General features: G+C 41.1%; 1 protein-coding gene across 2 annotated transcripts in view; it reads left to right on the top strand.

The window, feature by feature from the left end:
• chst11 (carbohydrate (chondroitin 4) sulfotransferase 11) overlaps positions 1-12,190 on the top strand; it is a 74,298-nt gene that overhangs the window by 49,694 nt on the left and 12,414 nt on the right. The window lies entirely within an intron of this gene.

Genomic DNA, 12,190 nt, shown 5'->3' with positions numbered 1-12,190 from the left:
CTTCCTTCCTTCCTTCCTTCCTTCCTTCCTTCCTTCCTTCCTTCCTTCCTTCCTGGTGTTAACACAAAGTTATCCGCTGTCAGTCTCTCATCCTCTTCCCTGTGCGTTCTGAAGCCAATCCTGGTTTTATCCTCTAACGCTTCCCGTTCTCACCCTGTGCCGCTCGGTTTTGTGTTGAACTGGCCATTTATCACCCTGCACACAGGGAGCTTTAAGTGCTCCTCTGGACAGCTATGATTAGTCCAGGTGCACATGGACTCACGGTAAGCTAGTTTTCTGTGGAGGATTTTTCCACACGTTCCTCCTCCTGTGAAGTCCCATTGATATGTTTCTGTGTGCACAGCGGGAGTTACTGTAGCTTGAGTAAACTCCTCAGGGTCCTTGAAGTAAGCGGTCAAGAGAGCTGCCTGTCTTACCTCTGTATGCATGTGTGTATGTGTGTGTGTGAGTGTGTGATCTTTGACAAGTACTCAGAGTCAGAATATTTTTGCAATATTTTGATAAGATGGTTTTTACTCCCAGACTTTGTGGTTTCAGTTGGAGTTCAGGTCTATTTTGGTGTTCAGTTAAAATGTAAGTGAAAAAAATATTAATGTAAGACACAATAAATTGGTAATGAATCCCTGTTGCTTAGCAAAGATAATGGAAATGTAAATCATAGCATATTTAGAATATGAGAGAATATCAAGGAAGAATTGTGATTATTGTTGAACACAAAGGCAAAATGTGAGCGGGTATGGATTCAAATGGTCTGACATTTAGATTTATTGCTGCATCAGTATTATGTCCTGTCGCCTGGCAACCATGATAGGGTGACTCAAGGTGTGTCCAAATTCAGAGGCTGCATCTTTTGAGGAACTCACCTGATCCAGTCCGGGTAGCTGGGCAGATTACTTTTGAGTTTTGATGCGGATAATGTTGACTTTATCACCACCTGTTGATGGAGTAAAGCTATTACAGTGTTGCTTATCTGACTCCTCCATAGCTGCTTTTTTTTAAACCACGAACCAAAATATCCATTATTAAAAAGAAAAAAATCCATCGCAAAAAATGTTGGGCTCAGCAACTTTAATTAACATGTCTGTCTATTTTGTTTGCTTTTATCTTTTCCTGTCATTACAACAACCTTAAAAAAAAAAAAAAAAACTGTGAGTCATTGTTTTTGTTAATCACATTTTGCTGTCATAGTGCTAAATATAATTCCCATAAAGTCGAGCCTTTTATTCTTTAGCCTGCAGGCATCCAGGTACTTCCATCAGGCTGCAGAGACAAGTAATTGAAGTGTTTTACAAATAAATGTAATCAGTGAGGAGAGGAATGTGTCTGAGTGCATCTGTGCCAGGAGATAATACCTGTCTGGATTGTTACACCCACAGCCAAGCCAACAGTCCCGTCACTTTGGTTTATATCCTCCCATGTTTCTTGTACTTCCCCTTCCTGGAACCCTGATGCCACTGGGCCAGAAGGAGCCAGAGCAGCTGATGGGGTGTCAGTCCACTGTTAAACCAAAGCACACGACGCTGCTGAGGCTTTGTTTGCGCAGGAAGCTTTTTAAATCAACGATTTAAACACCAGGGCATCAAATGAGGAAGATGTATTCGTTTTCGCTCTCCCCATTCGAACAGAGGTTAGGATGAAAGCGGCGAGAGGCGGAGAGATTTCAAAGGGACGATAGCTCTGCTTTTCTCTTTGATGGAGGAGGCGGTGCAGAACGCCACAGAACACATGAAGAAATCCCAATTTTATTGTTTTTGCAGTAACATACAAAGGTAAATTGCCTCATGATCTAACAAACTTGTTCACTGCAAATTTCAAAAAGATTCTGTTCTCTTTGAAGCAACGATTCGACTGACCACTTATGATTGTTGAAGCCGATTTAAACAGACGTAGTCTTCCTTTTTTTGATAATCAGCATCAGTTACCAGCTTTGCATGGCTGGATCGGGTCATCAGGTCATATATAAGGTAGAACCATTAGGTTAATGTACAGCATCTCCCTATAAAAAATGGCGTGTAAACTATGTTCTCCATGTGCTTTTTAATTAGGTTAAAATTTGGAAACATGAATGACAGTGATGTGGATGTGAAAGCTGGATAGTCAGATTAGACGTGTGACTGTGTGTCTGGGTGAGACCCGACCCGACCAGCACCGTATCAACGCCTCACAGAAACTGATGCAACACGGTGGTAAACATGCTTTTGTACTCAGTGTAAGCATCGAGCTCAAAGCCCTTTAAATGATTCATGAAGTGAATCATCTTTTCGTTTTTCTGTTTTCACACTTTTTCACTTTGAAAATGCAATGAACCGGCCTGGTGAGCAGCTTTGGTGAGCTGAAGTCCAAACTGCATGTTGGAAAGATCCAGCTGATGCACTGCTAAAACCTCTGCTGTCCCTTTAGGTAGTTCCAAAGTCATTTTTGTGATTTTTATTGTTTTAATAATTGATTCATCAAGATTTTATCCACTGTAAAAACAAATGACAACAACAAAAAAAAACACTCACTTATAAAAATGTATTCATGAGAAAAAGACTTGATGACCTGTGTGCAGAGACAGAACCTCCTTATCTCTTCCTACTGTGAAAATAAAATGCAAAGCCAAACTGAAAGTTATCAGAACGTGAGGTGGGCAGTTTGCTGCAGCGGTCCGCTGCGTCTTCTCCTTTCATAAAAGCTTGGTTTGAAAACTTGTATACGTTGTCTGTGGTTCTTTTTATGTAGGTTGAGAAAAAAACTGTCATCTTGGTGCAGATATTTGGTAATGTGCCAAAGTTTGAAATGGTTTCTTTACATCTGGCTGTCAGTGAGCTACAGCAGGGATTCACAAACTTTATGTTGAAAAATCCAGAACTGATGTCCATATGGTCCATGTCAAGTCAAGTCAAGTCAAAGATTAGCCCAGCTGACCAAAGTGCTTCACAATAGACCTGGTTGAAGGTCTGGATCAACTTTCAAGCAAAATCCAGGCGTTTTACCTGCAGACTGAAGTAGCTGTGAGTTACTTTAGTTGGGCAGTAAAATATAAAGAGCTCTTAATAAGAAATGTAAATTGAAACATAATGTGTTTTTATGCCTCAGCACATAAAAGTGCCTTACTTTACAACCGAGAGTCATAAACTAAATAAATAAAGAGAAGCGAGACACAAAAACAACTGAGGAAAAACTTAAAGATTACAAGAAAGAAAATGACTGAGAACAACCGAAGCTGGGCATCATCTTTCCAAACTCAGTCTCAGTATTTCCCAAAGTCCATTTTCATTCTTCATAATTTAACTTAAGTATATAATTATGGAATTGATGTAATCAGATTTCAACAGTTCAATATAAAAACTCAAATGTTTTGGAAATTTAAGGATCTGGTCAAGTTTTAAAAAAAAAGTCACTTCTCTCTTAGTATACTGTTCTATTAAATTGTAATTAAATAGTAGCAATAATATTATGATATATGTAATCTATGCCTTTTGTAAAATAAAGACTCTTCCAGTTTAATTAAAGTTTTATTAACTCACTGATTTCTCAACTCAGTTAAAAATACTTCATTTATCCCAAAGGTAAATTAAAAGTTGGTGTAACTTTCAACATCTAAACATCTTTAAAGCTTTGTAGTGGATGGTGATGCTGCAGGCAGGAAGGATCTAAAGTAGCAGTCAGTCTTCCAACAAATCTGAAGAAATTATTGGCCAGCACTGCTAATCCGCCTCATTTGCTTTTGCTTTAAATCTCTGCCATAGTTAGAAAGCCGAGGCTTTTCAATTTCCCTGGGATTTGGGTTGTTAGTTCAGGTATTAATATGCTAATCAGCTGCTGCCTGTTGTAAAATCAATACCTTGTTGCCATGGTTACACATCATAGTGATGACCAGGATGTTTTTTTTGAAGGTAAAAAGGAAGTGTTTTTTCTCCAACCATTTTAACCCGATTTTATAAAGCTGCTACAGTGTTCAAATAAGACGCGAAGCTTCATCAGTGATTTCTAGACGACTTTATGATTCAGATATAAAAACTTATTAGATGCTCACCTGACATGGAGTGGAGGATCTCTGTGAAGGAGGAGTTTGGTTTGAGTTTTTGTTTGATTACATGTAATCATGTTCAGAAAAAAAAAACACAGCTGTTTTCTGCTTCATAAATGAAGCACTTTGTTGATTAATAACTCGGACCTGAAGGCAGAGCTGTGCTGCAGCATCACCCAGCAGACGGGATGAGACAGCAGCTCTGTCCCTGTGAACGTCAGGGTCACATCCACAATTCAACCTATGGAGGTTTTCTATTCAAAACTCCTGGTTTCTATGGATGACAACTGTCATTTCTGTGATTTACTCTGCATTTTCCCGCAACGTGGCCTGTGTCAGATTGACGTGCCGTTCAGTCCGAATCGACTCTGGAGTCAGGAGTGTGTCAAACTGTGCTGGACTATCTTGTAGCTTTTTACACAGCATAGATCAACAGTTCTCTAGGCTTTCTGATGTTCACCTGCTTTTCAGCTGGTTTTTGTCCTGTCATTCTACTTGACCAGGCTGTAAGATTGGTGAAGATCTGTTCTGTGTTGAACTGGCCGTTTATCACCCTGGTGGATCTCTCTGGTGCTGGCAGCATCATGCTGTGGTGATTCTTTTCTTCAGGTAGAAGAAATGTAGCAGCTCTTGTTTTTAGGAAATGCAGTGAGAGCAGAGCTGTTGTTTCCCCAGGGTGGATAGTTTATCTCTCAGCATCAACAAGAATACAAAATTGCTTTGATATTCTGTGAGAAATCACATCAACATCTGTTCTTTTTCTTTTTCTTTTTCTTCTTCTCCTGCTCTTATCAGAGAACGTTTAGGTCTTTGTTGCCCTGCTGAGGCAACAACGCCATCAGAAATGTTGGCGTTTCTGACATAAAGCAGAAAAGTGGCTTTATGTAACAAGTCTGTTTATTTCTATTGGGTGGAACTAAAATGTATGCAAGCAACTTCAAGCATGTCTGAAATGTTTTGTCAATAGTTTTGCACTCAGAAGCCAACTGAACTTAAAAATGTGTCTTTCTCCCAAAGCTATGAATAAATAAAAGTAAATGATACAAGCAGATGGCATACTGCAGGTAGTTCATGGTACGATGGAGTTATTGATATGACTGATGTAATATTAAAGCACGAGAGAGATATAATGTCTCACTCATCAGTTCATCAGTATTCTGCTATTCATGAGTTAGACGGCCATTAAAAGCCTGCATATCCAGTCAATTTTTCCTTGATCTTCCAAATCAAGCAGCTGTCTCTGCATCAGGGTAGGAGCAGTGTGTCCATCAGTGGTTAAACCCTGAGCGGGTCAACCTCTGTCTCTGTGTCTGTTTGGGTAGATTTGCTGTCTCTCTGGGTTAAACTCAGGGGGTTAAACTCTGGATCTACAGAGAAAATGAGTAAAAGACTCACATGAAACACTTTGATGACTTAGAGGGAAAGTCCAGGCAGTTTGTCATTATCCTGTTTGCTATACCCTGTTATTATGCTGTTCCCTTTGACATACATACAGTAGTGTACACACACATGCATGCACACCTACACACACATGTTCAGCAAAATACAGAGAAACGTTATGACTCCCATTCATTTCTATACCCTAACTCTGACCCTATCCTACCTGTAACATTAGCACCACCATAACCTCTAACCTGCTAGCCCTAAACCCAACCTAAACTCAATTCACATTTTAATCCTAAGCACCTTCTTTCACGTGTTTCCTGTGTCGCCTATGTTGCTTGTGACAACAGATCCACTCACCTGAGCTATAGAGCTCTGCAACTCCTCCATGCTTACCATGGTTACCAAGGTAACCTTGGCTGTCTACTTCAAATAATTATCTCCTGGTTTTGAATATCAAAAGCCTGACTAGATTTTATCTAGAGGCATCAGATTAAAATGAGCTGAATACATGTGCACACCGTGGTTTTTGTATTTTTGCTTCCAGAAACACCGTGCATCATTTCTCTATTGTTTCACTATTACCATATTTTCCTGACTATAGAGCGCACCTCACTATAAGCCGCACCCACAAAGTAAAAAAAAAAAAAAAAAAAAAGCTGGAACCGCGGCTTATAGCCACACCGGGCTATAAGCCGCATGATTCAAAACGGGGAAAAAAGTAGCGGCTTATAGTCCAAAGAATACGGTATGTGTTTCTTTGTGTGGGTCTATTTCACAAAGTCCCAGGATAAGTATGACGTTTGTGGTTATTGTGTAACAAAATGTGAAAAGGTTTAAGGTGTGAGTCGCTGTAAACCCACCAATCTGCCTCAGCTCTGATGATGATGTCATCTGCTGATGGTTTTCTGTTCATATTTAAACTGAGATCTAGGAATGAACAAGGTCAGCCTCAGCACTGTGAGCTACAGCCTGCAGTGATCAGCAGGAGAGTTTTCCATTTGTTCTGCAGATGCAACATCTGCTCCTCTGTTGTTCACTGCGCTGTTCCTCCTGAATGTTTTGTCAGACTGAAAGACAAAGCCATGCTGGCGTTTCTGACGGGCATTACTCTGAGATGGTGGCGTCTGCAGGTTTAATGTTACCGTGGGACCCGAAGACCCAGACACACCCATGCTGGTAATTCAACCTGGGGAGGCCGCAGCCAGTTCACTGACCCTGCTTTATACTGGACCCATGTGGGTCCCATGTGTGTGTGTGTGTGTGTGTGTGTGTGTGTGTGTGTGTGTGTGTGTGTGTGTGTGTGTGTGTCTAAAGGGCCCTTGTTAGCTTTCTCTACATTGTTTAGATCTTTTTAAGATATAACCCTGCAGTATGGTGCTTTGAAGCACGATTTCAACAACTACAAATAGTAACAATGATGATAACTACAAAGATATCAAATAACCTTAAGATTGGAAAAGATGAGGGAATGGAAGCTATGGGAACACACAACGTATAACTACAGTCTGCTTGAGACTTGGTCACAATCCAACAAGTTGTGAAAGGATGACAGGAAATCAAATAATGAGGACAGAGATACAAGCTGGTGTGTTTCTGAGTTCAGGTTTGCTGCCTTTGCTCTTAGCCTCTGGCATCTCACTTTCTCTTTATGCAACATCAGCACACAAATCAAGATTCAGTAGACGCTCTGCTTTCATATTTCTACTTTTGCTGAGTTCTGGGACACCAGGCAAGGCAGAAAAATAATCTGGTTACTTCATGATTGAGCTGCATCAACGTCAGCTGGGAAGAATGTGCAAAAGATTCAGTGAAGATGGATGGATGGATGGATGGATGGATGGATGGATGGATGGATGGATGGATGGATGGATGGATGGATCACATAGAAAATAAGTGCAGAAATGTTTCTGTTATCAGGTGCATTTCAATAAATTAGAATATCATCAAAATGTTATTTTTCAAGCAATTCAGGTAAAAAAAAAAAATATATATATATATATTGTAGAAAATGGTTTTGTCCCAACTTGAAGTTCATTTCACACTTAGAATTCAAGATTGTAGACTCTGGAGGTGGAGTGTGGGGACCATGAAGAAGGCTCTATCAGAACCAGAACCTGGCCCGGCAGCAGACTGTTCACCCCGATGCCTCATCAGAGTGATGTGCTAGAGACGCTGAAGTGCTGCACAGGACAGACTTTTCAGCAGACCCCCTTCATGTCATAAAAATCCCATAGTTGGTTCTGTTTTATTTGTCATTTTCTCACAAACTGCATTTTGAGTTTTTCATCAACACAAAGAAACACTTGTTTCTGTTGCCACTCTGAGAAATGCATCTACACAGTGTAATATATGAGTGAGTGAAATTTATGGAGCTTTGATTTTTGTTGGGTCTTCTTGTTGAGCCCTTTATTTAATGCACTTTTACTCTGGTTGGCCTGGGAAATGCTTCTGCTTCTGCTGAGGCTTTTCCCATGCTATGGTTTTGTGAAGCTGCATAAATAAGAAGCGGGGCTGTGCTCTAAGAGAACGTGTGTTTTCAGTCATTTCTCTGAATAAATAGAGCTAAGCAAACATTTCCTGCAAAGCGCTGTGAGCAGCTAGCCGCCGAGTCTGGAGGTGCTCTCTCTCGTGTGGCCCTGCGTCTCATAAATGCCAGATTGGAAAGTTAATGTTCTGCCTGACCCGGTGGAAAGGATAAATTTGCCTCATAAACTGTTAGCATTGTTAAGGTTTTACAGCAGCGCCTCACCTTGTTGCCTTTTACGCAGTCTCGGGTGAGGGTATTGCCCCGCTGAAGTCCAGGTGCATGTTTGGAATGGTCGCTATACACTGGCGGCTTTATCCCAGCCGCTGCATGAATGTCTGCTCAGTATGGGAGGAAGAAAGGTCCTTGATGAACACTATCGATCTTTGTTGAGATAGATAGTGAGCACAGCTAATGCACTAGTGCGAGAGAGACGGAGCACTGTTTTGGGAGAGGAAACTAAATAAAAAGCCCATCTCTAACATTACCAACTTCCAAACTGAATGGAATACAAATTTAGCTGCAGCATTTTCCCCTCAGCCTCTCCACTCTGACTGTGAATACAAATCTGAGGCCATCTTTTGTCTTTTTTAGTATCAGATAGACAGAGGAGTGGACTCCGGAAAGAAAAGCAGAACAATCTGAACAATGAACAATCTAGCACAACCAATCAGGAAATATTTAAGGAGTAAAATTGACTTTGCTTGGCCATCGCTTTTCTACTTAATTCTGCTCAGTTCTCATCTCCTTTCAGTGCTCTGTCTGGGATTTCTCCCATTGAGCTCAATTTCTCCATTTGAATGTCAGTTTTAGTATTATAGTCTGTCTACTTGAGGTTGAAGTTTGACTGCAGAGGAAGTGAATGATGCTGATCACTCCATGTTGGCAACTCTTCCAAATACTGAGCAATTAAAGTTGGAGCAAGAGGAATATTTAAATGGGTTGTATTTTGTATACTTATCAAATAACTCAAAAGAAATTAGACTTTGTAATTTAACCCCTTGAAATTGGACCTCTGTCTCTTTAAAACCTCCTGCTCTTTCTGAAAATCCCCTTTGAGGAAGTTATTACAACAGTTAAACATTTTTACCAGCGTTGAACTGAGAAGTAGCTCCTATGATGAACTCAGGAGATGTGAAGTTCCACCAGGTGTTTGCTAATTGCTGCTGGCTAGTCTGAAGGATCCAAGTGGAGAAGTTGAGGATGGAGGGCTGCTCTGTGAGGCAGAAGGTTAGAAGCTGCAGCTCTGAGGAGGAGCTGCAGCTTGAAGGCGGTGTTAGCTCCACCCAGGCCTTTTACACAGCTGAATGGTTGCCATGGAGATTGAAGGACTTCTCAAACATGTATGAAAGAATCGAGGCAACACTTCAGGTTTGTTTTTGATGTGAAAATAACATTATGATGATATACAGCTCAGAAAAAAATTCAATTGTACATAATACTATCCCTTTAGAAAAAAGAACATCTATTTATACATTACATAAAATATAATGTATATATATTTTATAGTTTTTCCACATGAAGTTGGCTGAAAAAGCACTTTTCAGTTGTCCTCTCAGGTGATTTCACTCCTCTGCCAGAGTGGGCAGCCAGAAAGGGCCCATTAGGACACGATGTCGAAAAGTCTTCCTTTTGCTTTACTGGTGTAATATTTCAGGAATAAGAAACTCCGACTTGGCTTTGCTTAAAGGTGCATAGTTCTACCTCCTAAAAGAATCAGATTATAAATGATCTAATTATCTAAAGTAAAGCTGACTGGTTCACAAAAAGCCAAGGGGCCCAACCATTTGTCTGCTTTGATGAAGTTAATCTTACATTAGATGTACCCCAGTGAGCCGTCCATCCGCTGGAGTTATTGAAAACTATAGATTCAAACTCGCCCTCCCCGGCTTCTATCGTTCTGGAAACTCCTCACCTCCCCTCTTTAATCTCTCTTCCTTTGCAACCATCAGCGGATCAGAAGGAAGCTTTTCATTACCACCCTTGGTCAGCGCTGATCCTCAGATCATATTTCAAACTCCGAGCTGCTCTCTCAGAGAATAATGCAGCGTTGGCAGGGGGATGAATGCTTGAGATACGGACGCATAGAATTCTGCATATCTCATCACTTTTGCTCACATTTCAACAGTAAACATGAGGTGAGGAGACGAGACGGTGGAGGTGAGCGCTGTGACTTCAGGTGATGAAGTGGAGACGTCCTGTTTGTGTTTTCAGTGATGGTCATGGAGGTGAGCTCAGGTTTCCATGTGAACAGACTCATTCTCTGTCCTGGTCCTCCATCTGAAATTCCCCAGGCAGAGTGAACCTGTCCAGAAGTATTCACGCCCCTTCAGTCACAAATTTTCGTGCATTTACTAGGATTTTTTTGTGTGATTCATATTTTTTTATTCACCGCCGGGTTTGAATTTTATACACTTTTTGGTAAAAATAGCTCAAACTCAGTCAGAACTGTACAGGAAGTAGCCAGGCCAACTAGGTCTCATACTGTACTGTGTTTTTTTAAGGACATCAGAGTAAAGGGGGATGAAAGGAACTTTTTCTTTTTAATTCAAAATTACACACTGCATTTTATTGGTCTAACACATACAATTCCACAAAAAATATGTTGACGTTTGTGTCTGAACAAGGTGAATACTTCTTCAGAGTACCTTAGTGAAGCAGGTTCGACACACATAGTGTTATATCTAAATCAACATGCAGCTTCTGTATGCGGGGAAGCTGCTAATCTCAACCTCTGACCAGCTAGTCGCTCTCACAGTCACGCTTTAGCGCCCGCTGCTGTCTGCTATTCAGCGCTGGCTGCTGCTCCATGCCACAAATGTGCGATCAAATTGCCGAGTAATGCTTTCCGCTCCTCCATGGGAAACAGATTGACACGCCAGAGGTCGTGACCTCCATCACAACTGTATCGACACATCTCTCCTCTCATCTTGCTCCCCCTGCCCACATCCATTCATCTGAAGTGACCAGAGAATCGGAGACGGAGCAGCCGGCGCTACAAGCAGGCAGAGAGAGCGACAGCAGGATCCCACCCCACCGCTTCCCCCTCGTGTTAATTACAGCCTTGTGCTGCAGGATGGAGGGCTGCGCGCTCGCTGCCACATCTGTGTGAATAATAGCTTTATGCCTCCGAGTGAAAGAAAGGGGAGATTTTCATCACAACAAAGCTGCTATTTGCTGTGAGATTTAGCGCCATTGTGGGCTTTTGATGTTTTCCCGCTGACGTGAACAGGCGAGGAGTGATGAGCGTCTGAACAGCGGCGAAGTGACAGAGGCGCTAAGCGAGGCCTTCCTCTCCATCCGTCACACTTTGTCACATTTCTCCTCTCTATTCCTGAAGCGGGACAAAAGGCAGGAGCGTTGGTGTTGGCACGCAAAGGAGGGATTCTGTAGCTTTGCATGTTTCCATGAAGAAAAGTCTCATAAGGCCTGACATGAAATACAGTTTGATATCCGGGATAAAGAGAAGCCGAAAAGCCGCATTTTATTATGGCTCAGGATGCTGGCATCGTTCCATACGCAGGAAATATTATTATTACAGTATTATCCAGCTTTGGATATATTCATTGTCTTTCTTTTTTGTCTCTCTTTCTTTCTGTTTTTGTCTCTCTTCCTCCCTTCCTCTCGTTCTCTCTTCCTTCTGTCTCTCCATAGGGAGCCCGAGCAAAGCAGAACTGTCTTAAGATGAATGGAGTTTTATGAATATCGTGTCGGATCCCTGCAGTTTCCACTTTTCTCATTAGGGTTCAGTTTAATTATAATGTTTTAAATGATTACACTTTCCACCTGTGTGTTTGCCTGGTGATGTTTTCTCAGTGTTTCTCTATTTGTAGGTTAAATTTATTATTTTGTGCATAAAAAATCAGCTGACAACAGCAGACCTCAGGAGTTAAAAATGTTTATCATCTGTTCCGATTTCAGCCTCTGTTGCTGGGAAAACACACTGAACGCTTCAGAAAACCAGTCGAACATATTTGACCAATCAGAAGTATTTCCTTTTCATATCCTGGTTAACTGGATCAGTGATACTTCTGCTTTGAACTTTGGGCAGAATATTAATACCATTGCTCTCTGTTATTGCACTGCAAAAAAGTATTTCCTCTTTACTTTACATTTTGTTACACTTGTGTCTGTCAGACTGATTTTAATGTGAGATATGAAGATAACCAGTGGTGGAGAAAGTACTCAAAAAATGTACTTAAGTAAAAGTACAAATACACAGACAAAAATGTACTCAAGTAAAAGTAAAACTACCACATTAGCATTTG

The sequence above is a fragment of the Poecilia reticulata genome, linkage group LG23 (genome assembly GCF_000633615.1).
Source record: "Poecilia reticulata strain Guanapo linkage group LG23, Guppy_female_1.0+MT, whole genome shotgun sequence".
In the NCBI taxonomy this organism is placed as follows: Eukaryota; Metazoa; Chordata; class Actinopteri; order Cyprinodontiformes; family Poeciliidae; genus Poecilia; species Poecilia reticulata.
Note: the sequence above shows the minus strand (reverse complement) of the source record. Positions and strands in the feature narration are given on the sequence as shown.